At 37.4% G+C, this 14,589-nt stretch overlaps 1 long non-coding RNA gene across 1 annotated transcript in view; it reads left to right on the top strand.

Annotated features, from left to right (window-relative positions):
- LOC116421617 overlaps positions 1–13,752 on the top strand; it is a 188,107-nt gene extending 174,355 nt beyond the window's left edge. Inside the window, exon 9 of the long non-coding RNA XR_004232080.1 lies at positions 12,630–13,752. This is a non-coding gene — a long non-coding RNA (uncharacterized LOC116421617). The remainder of the gene's footprint in view (positions 1–12,629) is intronic.
- The last annotated feature ends 837 nt before the right edge of the window (positions 13,753–14,589 follow it).

Here is a 14,589-nt window from a genome sequence, read left to right as displayed (position 1 = left end):
CATATTTAAATCCCCCTTTTCCAGAGGAAGAAATAAAGCCTCAGAGAGAGATTGCACATCTAGTTAGGAAGGAATCCTAAGGAAGTTCAGGTTTCTTCTCTAAGCTCAAAGTCAGCACTCTCTGTAGTCAGGAAGACCTGACTTCAAAAACGCCTTAAGCCTAGTGTGTGATACTTAGCAAATCATTTAATCACTCTTTGCCTCAATTTCCTCAATGTAAATTAGGGATAATAATAGTACCTACCTCCCAGAGTTGTTTTAAGAATCAAATGAATTAGTGTATATTAGGTGTTACTCAAACTTTAAAGTCCTATCTATTATCAGTTCTTGCTTTTTGAGTATGAATGAGTTCAATCTTCCCTCCTGAGAACAGGAGAGTTAGAGAGATCTAATTAATAGTGAAGGAATAGCTAGGTAAAGCAGTGAATAGAGCAGTGAGCCTGCTCAGGAAGACCCAAGTTCAAGTTTGGCTTCAGACACTTAGTAGTTGTCATTTAACTTCTATTTGCCTTAATATCTCATCTGTAAACTGGAGACACAATGGAGAAGGAAATGAATTAATTTACCAAGAAAACTCCATTTTGTCTGTGAGAGTCATGTAGAATTGAACATAAATGGATGACTAAACAACAAGTTAGTTTGAAAATGATTAGTGTTGGGAACTGTGTACTGTTAGGGTCTGAACAGTGGAAAAATCTTAGAATCATAGATTTAGAGCTGGAAGGATCCTCATAGTCCCACCTCATTATTTTATATATGGCAAAACTGAGGCACAGATAAGCTAGTAAGAGACAGAGTTGGAATTCCAATCCAAGTATCTGCTGGTGAAGCACATTTTCCATTGCATGTTTTGGTTAATGTATGATTCCAGTTAGGAATTAGCATGGTTCTGGTTGACACATTTAGAGTCCCCAGAGCTACCCAAACTTGGTCTTAGAACACAATATAACCTAAAAATGATGTGTATACATATTGTGGGAAGCGCCTCTCACACCTTAAATCCTAGGCCTGCAGAACTGAAAAAAATGGGTGCCAATTTTCTCCTTGAATGTAGGGTTGGGGAAGAAGAATTAAAGTTGATGCCACCTACCCCTTCCCAGTTCTGTCTTCAGCCTCTGATCTTTTCCTGCCCTAGATTCCCAGGTAATGATTGTTGAGAAAAAAAAATATATTAAGTTCCAAACTACTTCTTCCATTTCTACAACCGTTGGTAATAACACAGCAGGCTTGAGAAGGTTGCTCCCAGGCCTTGAAAGAGTTTAGGAATTCCCATGTGTCTTCTTTGAGGGAATCACTGGCGGAAGTAATCTCCACCATCCTATATGTCTCCCTCAAACACCCACAGAGTTTTCTTCCAAATTTTAGAAAAGACAAGCTTTTTGGAGATGACAGAGGAATTCAAAATCATTAAATCATTAAACACAAAAGTAGAAAAGAAGAAAGACAGATTTCAGCAGAATGAGCAAGAATTAGAAAATCAAAGGCAAATAAAGACATTTGGAACTGGGAGAGACCCCAGAGATTTTCTGTCTCAACTTTCTCATTTTTCAGATAGGAAAACTGAGGCTAAGAGCGACTTAGCTAAAGTCACATAGATAGTAAGAAGCCACCATTTGAAAATAATCTTTTCTGTTTATTTTGGGAAGCAACTGGGGGTAAATAATTTGCCCAAGTCACACAGCTAATAAGTATCAAGTGGCTAAGGCTGTATTTGAACTCAGGTCTTCTGGGTTTCAGAGTGGGTGATCGATAGGTCACTGTACCATCTAGCTGTCCAGTTGCTATCCCTATAATTATTACTGGGTTAAAGTAAGATGGTCTTGGAATCAGGAAGATCTGAGAGCTCAAATGCAGACTCACATATCCATGTGATCCTTGGCAAAGTACTTAACTGCTTTTGGATTCAGCCTCCTTAACTATAAAATAGGGATAATAACAGCACCCATCTCCCAGGATCTGTGAAGATCAAATGAGATCGTATTTGAAAAGTGCTTAGCACAGTGCTTTAGTAGGTGCTTAACAAATGAGGCAATATTGGCACAAGCTTTGCTAATCTAAAAACACTAAATCAGTATTGGCAATACTAAATAGTAGTATCAAGATTCAAATCCAGATCTTCAGAATTCAAAACTAGTGCTCTTCTCATAGCACTAAATTTCCTCTTTGTTAAGATACTAGAATCACTGTTGTCTGTGTCCTAAAAAGATTGCACAAGAGGGGAAAGAACCCATTTGTGCAAAAATATTTATAACAGCCCTTTTTGTGGAGCCAAGAAACTGGAAAATGAGTGGATGTCCATCAATTTGGGAGTGGCTGGGTAAGTAAATATTATTGTTCTATAAGAAATGGTGAGCAGGCTGATTTCAGAAAAACCTAGAAAAATTTACATGAATTGATGTTGAGAGAAGTGAAATTGCTGCCCTCATCCAGAGGGGGATCTATGGGATACAATGCAGATTGAAACATTATTTTCACCTTTCTTGTAAGTTTGTTTGCTTTTTCCTTCTCGTGGTTTTGTCCCTGTTGGTCTGATTTTTCTTGCAACCATGACAAATGTGGAAATAAGTTTAAAAGGATTGCCTATGTTTGATCCATATAAGAATTGTCACTTTCTTGGGGAGGGATGAGGTAAGGAGAAAAATTTGGGACACAAAATCTTCCAGAAATCAATAATGAAAACTAGCTTTACATGTATTTGGAAAAATAAAATACTATTGAGAAAAAAAAAGAGAAAAAAGGTACTAGAGGCAAAAGCCAATTCAAGACATCTACTTGTACCATGGGAAAGAACAGGGTTTGAGATGCTAAAAGGAAGGGAGGGAAATGGAATTCTGCCTAAGGAAATGAGAGGACAAGCATAGAATGATTAGCTTCCTAGAGCTGGAAAGAACTCTTGCTTGAGCTCACCTATCTCTGAGGTTCAGAGAAGGAAAGAGACTTATTTGAGGTTGTGGAACAGATAAAAAGAGCTATCATTTGAATTCATGCTGTCTGGCTTCAAATCCAATTCTTCTATTGTATCACATTGCTATACCCTAGGCTGGGGGGTTCCTGTAAATGCTAAGAGCTGTCAGAGAGGGAAATGAGGGGGAGTGTGGGGAGGTAAAATGCCCTAGGTCACACTCAAGATGTTTTTGCCTAGAAGAAAGTGACTGTGAAAAGCCCATTTACGAGGTTGGGAGAGAAAGCCTTTAGAGAGCTGGTTTAGAAGTGAGAATTAAGGCTAATGTGTCCACTGGGAATGAGAGACTCCATGTGGATGGATTATGCTGCTAGAATTTTTTAAAAAATTGACTTCCCTTATTTCAAAGCCATCTTCAAATGACACCTCCTCCAGGGAGCCTCCTCTGACTCAGACAGGGCAAGGTAGGAGCCCTGAAAAGTGTTGATGAGACAATGGAGCTCCCCTCCCTCTTCCCTGAAATCTCTCCACTCACTCAGTCTCATGCTGAATGAAAAACTAGCACTACATTCAAGGCTGGGGGCTCTTAGGAGAGGCTGAACAATTGTTTCATCAGGCGAAGACTGCCTGGCAGATGGCTCTGAGAACAAAGAGTAGATTTTTTTCCTCCTTGATTTTCCCTCCTTTCCTTAGAATCACTTTAAAATACACTTGCATCAATGAGATCATTCACTCACACATTCACAGGCTCTGCCTGTGCACACATAGCACATCACCCCACGAATTTACATGCAGACCCGCATTGGCGCATTCACAAATATGCACATGCATTCATATCCACAACCTCAATTCGAATCAGCAAACAATTCAACAAACAGTCATTAAATGCCTGCCACGTCCTTGGCCCTGGGCAGTTCAATGTATTTATCAGTGTCTTGGATGAAGGCATAGAAGGCATGCTTGTCTAATTTCCAGGTGACACAAAGCTGTGAGGGAGAGCCAAAGCCTTGAGCCACAAATTCAAAACTAAAAAACCTGGATGGTACGATTCCTTAAGAAGAGAGCTTTTTAGTCAAGGAATGGATGATTTCTTGGGGAGCACCAGCATTAAGAATTACTTCAAGAATAACTCCAAAGTGGATAATGTCCAAGTTCAGAAATTATTTGGTCAGAATCTTCAGGGAAAGGAGATTTCCTGAAGGAACATGATGTCTCTTGGAGAAAAAAGAGATTTACCTACAGTGTTCCTGTTCAAGGTAAAGCCAGTGAGTTAGTTATCTAGGCAGAACAGATTTAATGAAAAGGAGATTATTTGCTCAGCTTACTTCAAAATGTTTTTACCTTCCCGAAGGAAGTCTAAACCAGAGAGCAGTACTGTGAAACTTGGAACAACTGTGTAGAACAATAGGATAGATGGAAGCCACTAGAATGTCAAAGTGATTTTATGATGGGAATTTCAACATGAGTTCCTTTTGGGGGCATAAAATGTGACCTGGCACTGATGGAAAGTTTACTTTATAGGTTTTCTTTTGTTTGTGTAAACTCCTATAAATCCTTTGTGTCATACACTTTTTCTGGGGTTACAAATAAAAACTATCTTAATTTGTGGGTTGCACCTGGAACACTTGAATGAAAACTGGAAATCCTTTTTTTTAAATCAACATTTGGGAAAATCTAGACTCCTTGAAAGAGTCTTAAGTTCCCCTCCCACCCTGCCCTGGAGATTACTGGACCATACTTTGAGAACCTTGGAAGACTGAACAAATGTGAGAGATGTGGGGGAGGCAGAATTGATAAGACTTGTTGATTGATTGAAGACCTGAATACTATAGAATTAGAGTGTGATTTTGTTGCATCTAATGGCAGCTAGAGAGCACAGTGTGTAGAATGTTGTGTCTGGAGTCAGGTAGAGCTGAATTCAAATCCAGCCTCAAATACTTATTAGCAGTATGACCCAGAGCAAATGCCTTGCCTCAATTTCCTCATTGTAAAATGGGGATCATAATAGTACCTACTTCCTAAAGTTATCATGAAGATTGAATGAAATCATATTTGTAAAGTGCTTAGCATGGGCTAGCACATAACTAATGCTTAATAAAAGCTTGTTTTCTGCTTTCTGATTGTGTGACATCAGATTAGGAAGGATCTAAGCCAATTGATTGGATTTGGACAGGGCTTCTAAGCCTTGACATTGTGGATATGAGTTATTAGAGGTGCAAATTAGAAGAAGAGAAATGCACTTCTGTATATATGCTGCATCTAGATGGTGCAAGGAGAGAGTGCTGGGTCTCAGGTAAGATGCTCCAATTAAAATCCAGCCTCAAATGCTTACTAGTTATGTCATCCTAGGCAAGTCACTTAACCTTTCTCTGCCTCAGTTTCCTCATTTATAAAATGGAAATAATAATAACACCTACTTCCCAGGTAATTGTATGGATCAAATTAGATTGTATTTGTAATGTTCTTTACAAATCTTAGAGTGGTACATAAATACTTCTTCTTCATCATCATCATCATCATCATCATCGGCACATTTTAAGGAATTCACAGATATACTTAGAAAATGGTCATTAGAGGCTTGGGACTGAAAGATTAATCATTTGTCAGGGTGCCCAGAATCCTATCCCTGTTGTCCAGGAGGCAGAGAAAGCATCCCAAGGCAGCCTCTCCCCATAATGGGTCTGGTTTGTCAGGCTTTCGATCGATCTCAGACAGGTAATGCTGTGAGCTTCCAATCATTCTAAATTCATTTGGAATTCAGCGTCATAGCAGGGGAGCTGGGTGAATTCATTAGACATTGTCAGAAATGGCCTCTCTCCTGACGGAGGCTGCCCCTGAAATCCAATGCTAATTAAGCCTTATTTTGTGGAGACACAAAGAGCTATGGCCCTTTTTTCTCCCTACAAGAGCATTCATCTGCCTCTCTATTGCAAACATGAATTATTTAACAAGGTCTGTTCAGACCTTGGACTTTAGATTCGGAAGTAGCTACTATGGAAGGAAATAAGATTTCTCTGATAGAGGAGAGATAGGTGGGAGTGAGCATGGCAAGTACTAAGAGATTCCCAGACACTCAAAGCTGAAACCCCTATGACAGGCACATTCGGGTAAGAGAGTGTTATTACTGGCACCAGAAGACCTACATTAAAATCCTACCTCTGACACTAGCTGGCACTGAGCAAGCTATTCATCTCTCAGTTTATTGGTCTGTGAAATGGGAAAATGATAGCACCTTCCTCACCAAGTTGTTGTGAGGCTCAAACAAGAAGTATACACACATTATAAAATTTGGAAACACTTATATGTGCTAGGCGCTGTCCTAGGTGCTGAGGATACAAATGCATAAATTAAGTTTTCCTCGCTTTCTATAAGGAGAGACGTGTGTGTGTGTGTGTGTGTGTGTGTGTGTGTGTGTGTGTAAATATAGTTATGGATAGAGAGATAGATGGGTATAGATATAGACATATAGACATCTATATCTATACCCATCTATATCTAAAAGTGCACACCAAATACAGGAATACAGACATATGGACTGGACTTGTGATTTCAGTGGTATATGAAACTCAGTGATGTGGAAAATCTACTTTACTGACCCAATTCTCATCTTCTTTGGAACTTTATAATCTTATGAAGTCACCTTATACATTAAAAATTAATTGCTCACACAGATAGGATGTATCAGAAGTAGGACTTGAACCTAGAACTCTCTGAGGATAGGAACTATTTTCATCTTTTTTTGTGTACTCAGAGATTAACATAGTGCCTAATACATTTAGTACTTTGATCATTCAGTTGTGTCTGAATGATTCCAGTTGGGATTTTCTTGGCAAAAATACTGGAGTGGTTTGCCCTTTCCTTCTTCAGCTCATTTTACAGATGAGGCAGATAGGTTGTTCAGGGTCACAAAGCAATAAGTGTCTGAAGATAGATTAGGATTCAGATTTTCCTGACTTTAAGCCCACTTTAGGCCATTTAGCTGTTCTAACTAGAATTTAGAAGGAGCCTATTAAATACTTGTTAATTGATGCTATTCTATGTGACTCCATTCCCTTTTCCTGCCTTCAGCTATAAAATGAAAACAAGAATTCTATGATTCTTTGAAGCACACGATTTTATATATTACAAAGGGAGGCTTCATTAGGACCCCATCCTTCCTTACCTTCTACAACTGAATTTCATTATTCTTTGCAGCAGTCCTTAAAATAGTTCTTCCTCAGCCAGAGATTGATCCCCTATCACTAGAGTAATCTATATAATCAATTATAGCCTGAAGCTTGAATACAATTCCAGACTGAATCCTAACTGATGGCCATGTTATAGATGGGTGTTGTTGGGGAATGGTAATCATAAATGACTTGGTACAAGTTATCCCTACTATTGGAAGCATCACAGAACCAAACTTTTGTTGATAGTGAGACTCCTAGCTGCCTCTTGGCTCCCATAATGCATTTGTATTGTACCCCAAAATTTGGCTGGGAGTTTGCTTACTCTTGAGAAATCAAGGCTTTTCTTTCTGTGATTCCAATCCTTCTCTGAGATTTGCTATATATTGCTAAATCTCAGAGTCCCCCTCCTCTCATCAACATGCCTCAAATTCAAGTACTCATAAGATACCAGAACTCTGATAGCAGCTCAACGCCAAATGCTTTCCCTGCCTTCTGAACAATTGGAGTAGGACTCTGGGATCCCTGACAAATGATTAAACTTTTAGTCTTTCCCCAGCTTTTAATGATCATTCCCTAAGTATATATGTGAATCCTTAAAATGTGGTGATGGTGATGATGATGATCAAATATTCCCCTCTTCTAACCCCCTATCAAAACTATCTGGTCTATTTCACTATATTCTTATCTAATCCATATCTGTTCATCTTGTCCGCAAGGTCAGCATGAGAAATTTGATCAAAGGCTTGGCTAAAATCAAAGATTGTACCACATTGGCAGCCTTATCCTCACTTAGAAATCTAAAGAATCTGTCAAAAAGGGAATGAGATTTTTCTTTACAGTATATGTTTTTTGAGAAAGGCATGCTGAGTTTTAGTGATCTTTCTGGTTGTTCAATAGCCATCCTTTTGATAAGATAGTCCAGAATTTTTCTGGAATTCTAATTCAAGTGACTTGATCTGCAGTTTCTTTTATTTTTCTTTGTCCTTGTCAAGTCACTTAACTCTTTTCCTTTATCCATGATCACAGATAAGTGCTCAGCAATCATATCTACAAGTTCTTTCAGAACTCTGGAATGTAGACCTGGCCTAGTGATGGAGTTTATTGAAGGCCAATAGTATTCTCATTATTTTCTCACTTCTCTTTGATTTTAACTATTAATTAACTATGATCTTTCCCCCATGGTATTCCAGTCCAAAATTCATTCTTTGTGGCAGAGAAAACAGAAGCATAATAAGGAACTGAAGACTAAGAGGGGCAATGGACACTGAGAGTCAGGAGAACTTGTATCCCTGAGTTCAAATCTGTCTTAGATATTTACTAGCTATGTGACTATGGGCAAATCACTTAACACTGTTTGCCTCAGTTTTCTTATCTGTAAAATGAACTGGAGAAGGAAATAGCAAATCATTTCAGTTATCTTTTTTCAAGAAAATTCTATCTGGGGCCATGAAGAGTTGGACATGACTGCAAAGAGAAAATGGCTACTCCCAAAGGAACAAAATTCCAAGGGTGAAATTTCAAGCACTTTGGCAGGCCTCTGGCAGGAGTGTAGGGTAACATATGGGGGAAGAGCATGAAGGAGAAGTTTATGAATCCCATCATATCACACCATGCATGTGGCTGCCAATATCTCGTTTATCTCTTCATATTTTTATAGAGAGCCGGGGTTCTGAATGATAAAGTCTGACCTTATAAAACACATTGGAGTCTTACTAGAGGAATAGGAATTACCTAGAGGAAAAGAAATGCTAGGAAGATCATATGAAAAAGAAAAGCTGGTCCTTTAAAAGAGGAGATGGCTCCATGTAGTGGAATATAAATCTTGGACTGGGCTTCCAGTTCCAGCTTTGCTTTTAATTGATTTGATGACTTTGTCTACATTCTTTCCTCTCTATGGGCTCTCCATTTCCTCAACTACAAAATTAGATAGTTGGACTAGACTCAGTTTCCCCAGTTGAAAAATGAGAGGGTTGGACTAGATAACCTCTAAGGTGCCTTTCAGCTCTAGTGTTGTGAGCCTATAATCCTATGATCTAAGGTCCTTTCAACTCTAATACCTTGTGATTCTGGTATTAGAAACATCGAGGAAATATATGCTTCCCTCCATTCTTGAGTCTCTTGAGCCATTCTGTATGACTGCTCCTGCCCACATTCTAACTTGTATAATTGTCTCTAAATGTCTTCTTTTTTAAAAATATTGGTTTATATTTTTAAAAAGTAGATTTTCTTTCCCTCTACTCTCCCTCCATCACTGGAAAGAAAAAAGGAAAAAGAAAACAATTGTAACAAATATGCATAATCAAGTAAAACAAATTCCTGCATTGAACTTGTCCAGATCTACACATCCACACATAGATATACATAAATATAGATATGCATATACAAATATTACATATTATTTTATGCATGTTTATGTGTACATATATGTGTACATGCATATACACATATATAGAAAGACAGAGAGACAAAGACAAACACGAACAGAAAGAGATACTGGGAGAGAGAAGTCAGAGAAATAGACAGAGACAAACACCCATAGAAATAGACAGATAAACACAGAGTGAGATAGAGACAGAGACAGAGTCAGACAGACACACAGAGACAGAGAGAGAGACAGAGAAAGAAAGAAAGAGAGAGAAAAAAACAGAAACAGAGAAAGGAGGGGGCAGAGGAAGGGAGGGAGGAAAAAAGAGTCAGACAGAGAGATAGACTGATAGACAGAGACAGAGATAGAGTTTTAGAGAAAGAAAGTATTTAATTATCATCCTGAGATTGTAAGTGCGTTTTAACTCACACTTATATTCCCCTAGCATCTAACACAGAACACATAATAAGCCAGAATAAATGTATATTCATTTGATTGGAATTCCTTAACCATTCACCTCATATACAATGTAGGCCTGTGTAGGTGCTCAGTAAATTCTTGTGGAACAGTATGGTGCACAGGACAAATGCTGCAGTCAGATTCAGGGAACTGGAGTTTGGATCCTCAGCTTGCCTCTGCTACTTCCTATGTAAGTGACTTTGGTTACTTCTTTTCCCTACATCCTTCATTATATATTATTGCTATACCATGTCATATTCTGCTCAGAATCAGGCCTTGTCTTCATTTCCAGTGACCACTCTCTGTCCCCTCCCTGTCTAGTCTTCCTTTCATCATTCTCTTCCCTCATGAGATTTTTGTTTCTTGAGGACAAAGATTATAGTCTAGCTTGTTTATATTGCATTGCAAGAGTTTAGCAGAAATGCTGTTACAAAGTAAATACTTAATAAATCTATCTGTCTAATATAAAGCAGTTTGTAATAATAGCTAGCATTTATACAGCACTTTAAAACTTGCAAAGCACATCACAAATATGATCTCATTTGATCATCACAACAATCCACGGAGATAGGTGCTATTATAATCCCCATTTTACAATTGAGGAGATTGAGGTAGAGAGAGATTAAATGATTTACCCAGATTCATACAACAAGTAAGTGTCTGAAACTAGATTTGAATGCAAATCTTCTTGAACCCAAGATCAGTGCTCTGATCATTGCCTTTCTAGTCTGTAACAGATGGAATTATATATGTTTAATTTAATTATCTTCTGAACACTAAAAGAGCTACAAGATAGAAATGGCCAAGTCCTGCTCTTGTGGGGGCTTATCATCTAGTTAATGTATAATATTGAAATCTTATTAACTGTTAAGTGATAAGTATATCAGAGAGATAAATATTAGTGAGTAGCATGTGAAGGATAGATTTAAGGTGTTGTGAGGCTCAAAAGAAATAAGAGCTATAAAGCCCTTTGCAAACCTTAAAGTGCTATATAAATGCCTGTTGCTGTTGCTCCAGTCACCAGGTCTCCAAGTTGGTGATGACTTCATTCCCTGCACTTTTGTTGAGCTCAAGCTCAATGCTATAAAGCAAAACAAAGGTGTGCTGCTAGATGTTTAGCAACTAGGCTTTAAAAAAATACATGCACACACTTTTAAATTTAATAAGCATTATAAACGCTATCATGTCTTGAAATAAAAAAAAAAATAAGTCCTGATTTGTAGACATTGCTGATATTTGAGGTGTATACATTTTCTGTGAACATTTAAAAGTTTGCTCTTATAAGAAGGTTAGAACTGGTTCCATCAGGCACATGGAGAGAATGATAGAGTGTTAGAGACTACAGGAAAAGATTACTGTGATCAGTGGGTGGATGGATGGCTTTGAGGGGAATTGTAGAGGTAGATTTAGCAAAGTTTACTGCTTCATTATGAAAGATGAAGGAGAGGAAAATATAGGACACAGGACAGGTAAGTAGACAATGCAACTGTTACTATTCCCATTTTACAAATAAAGAAATAAGAGCTCAGAAGAAGGAGGAAAATTTCCCTTGATCATGCAGCTAGTAAGAGTCAGAGGTGGGTCTCAGAACCATACCAGCTGACTCTAAGACTACAGATCTTTCCACCACATCAAGCTGACTCATGGGGTGAAGAATGTGCTTTCCTTCAGGAACATTAAGCATGACCTTCACAACCACAGGAGTTTAGTAGCACAGAATTATATGAATTTTCAGAGGAGGAAGAGGTACATGTTAAAATATAATAAATAAATACAGGATTTGGAGTCAGAGAATGCAGATTTCTATCCTGGTTCCGTTATAAATTTAGTAGCTTAGAACAAATCACCTCAAGTTATTAAATGAAGTCAATAAGCAATTATTAAGCACCCATTATATACCAAGCACTGTACCAAGTGCTGAGGATAAAAAGAAAGGAAAATAAAATCCATGTGCTCAATGAACTCACTGTTTAACATGGGAGACAATTTGCAAACAACTATGTATGATAAAAATACTTGTTCAGTCACTTTTTTGGTCATGTATGACTCTTTGTGAGCCCATTTGAGGTTTTCTTGATGAAGATACTTGGAGTGACTTGCTATTTTCTTCTTCAACTCATTTTAAAGATGAGGAAACTGGGGTGAATATGGTTAAATAATATTTCTACAGAATAGTAAGTTTCTGAGGCTAAATTTGAACTCATGAAGATGAGTTTTCCTGACTCCAGGCCCAGTACTCTATTCAAGGTGCCACCCAGCTTCTCTCAATAAAGACATAGAAAGGATAAATTGGGAGTCACCACAAGGGGAAAACAGAACAAAACCTAAGATTAAGGATTTGGAAGCCTTCTTGAAAAAGGAAGAACTTTAGCTAAATCTCAGTTTATTCATCTGCGAAATGACTTCAAGACACTCTTTAATCTTTAAATCCTGTGATCTTGTGAGATACTTCTGGCTATGGACTTTTTGGAGATCTTCTTGGAGGAAGTAGCATTTAAGCCCTGAATGTTTTGGAGAATTTTAGCAAAGATGATGAAGAAGCACCTAAGAAGTAGCACAGAGTTGAGGGGTAAATGATGAATTAAAACTTACCTATTAGAATTGGGGGACCCCAGGATGAAATCCATAGTACATGTATTGGCCCCAAATCAGAATGAAACAAAATCCAAATAACTATAATGCTCAGTGATATATGACCAGCATATTTTTGTTTTATTTTATTTTATCTTACCAGCCCAGTGGTTTCATTGGTGTACGACAATGAGAAAACAACCTTTACTAATAAACTTCAGTGCCTACTCTGAAGTTTATAGTCTTTGAGATTTGGTGGGACAATGAGAGGGTAAGTGACTTTCCCAGTGTTATTGCACTAGTGTGTGATAAAGATAAGACATGAACTCAGGTCTTTTCCTGTCCTTAAGGCCAATTTTTTACCTATTATGCTACATTTCCTCTTTACTGTTTTAAAGATCTGGAAAAAAAAGTACTCTGTGAGTTGGGAAAGGGAAGATCACTAGAGATGTGGAATGATTGAAGGTTTTTGGTAGAAGATTTGCTTTATTTTTAAATTTAATTAAATTTTGTTTTTATTTTTATTTTATTTTATTTTTTTGGTTTAATGTCACAATCATTTCCTGGTATTAATTCCTTCCCCAGTGAACTCTAGTTACCTAGGAAAAACCTGTTAAGCAAAACAAAATGATAAAATGAACAGATTTACAACATTATGAATTTCTGATCCTCCACTTTTTTTTTTAACCAAGAGGGAAGTACATTGTATCATTTGCTATTTTGTCTTTTATTTTCTTAAAGTTGGTCATTATAATTAATCAGAGTTGGGCTACTTTTCAGGATTGCTTTCCCTGGCATTATTGTATTCACTGTTCACAGAATCACAGAAGCCTTTATTTGGAAGAAATCTCATCAATCATTAGGTAAAACCCATAAATATAGCACTAGATCATTCTCCACCAATGGTTATCCTGTATATACTTGAAAATCTCTAAAGAAAAGGAATTCTTCACTTCCAGAGGAAGCTATTTAACTTTGGGGTGATAATAACTACTAGGAAGTTTTTTCCTCATATCAAGTATAAATTTTCTTCTTTACAACTTCCACTACCTAGTCCTCATTCCTCTCCTGGTTCCTCTTCTGACCTTGTCTCCATGTCTCTTCTGCCTTCTTATCCTGAAACTTCCACCTGCCCTTGAGGTACTTCCTCTCCCATTGCTGAGTTCATTTCAGGACTTCCATTTTGGGGACAGATCTAAGATGGTCTTTTATTTTTCTCATGGCTTTGCTTGGGCTCTGTGGGCTTTTCTCTCTCTTTTTTTTAGTTTTTAATTTTCAAAATATATGCATAGATAATTTTCAACATTCACTTTTGCAAAACCTTGTGTTTCAAATTTTTTTCTCCTTCCTTTCCTCTTACCCCATTCCTTAGACAAGTAATTCAATATATGTTAAACATGCAATTATTGATAGGAAAACTGGAAAATAATATGTCAGAAACTTGTCATGGACCTACACTATACCACCTACCCCAAACCAAAATAAAATCAAACTAGGTACATGATTTGGGCATAGAGGATGATACCATAAATAAATCAGAAGAGCAATTTACCCATCAGATCTTTGGAGAAGGGAGGAATTTCTGACCAAAGAAAAATTAGAGAACATTATAAAAGGCAAAATGGACAACTTTGATTACATTAAATTAAAAAGGTTTTGCACAAACAAAACCAACAGAAACAAGATTAAAAGAGAAGTACAAAGCTGGGAAAAAATCTTTACAAGTAATGTTTGTGATAAAGATTTCATTTCTTGAATGTAAACTGCTTGCATTTTTGTTTTTCTTCCCGGGTTATTTATAGCTTCTGAATCCAATTCTCCCTGTGCAACAAGAGAACTGTTTGGTTCTGCATACATATATTGTATCTAGGATATACTGTGACATATTTAACATGTATAGGACTGCTTGCCATCTGGGGGAGGGGGTGGAGGGAGGGAGGGGAAAAATCGGAACAGAAGTGAGTGCAAGGGATAATGTAAAAAATTACCCTGGCATGGGTTCTGTCAATAAAAAGTTATTTAAAAACAAGATTTCATTTCTAAAATATATAAAGAACTAAGTCAAATTTATAAGAATACAAGTCATTCCCCAATTGATAAATGATCAAAAAATATGAACAATT

Source organism: Sarcophilus harrisii, chromosome 2 (genome assembly GCF_902635505.1).
Source record: "Sarcophilus harrisii chromosome 2, mSarHar1.11, whole genome shotgun sequence".
NCBI lineage: Eukaryota > Metazoa > Chordata > Mammalia > Dasyuromorphia > Dasyuridae > Sarcophilus > Sarcophilus harrisii.
This window is presented reverse-complemented; position numbering and strand designations above follow the sequence as displayed.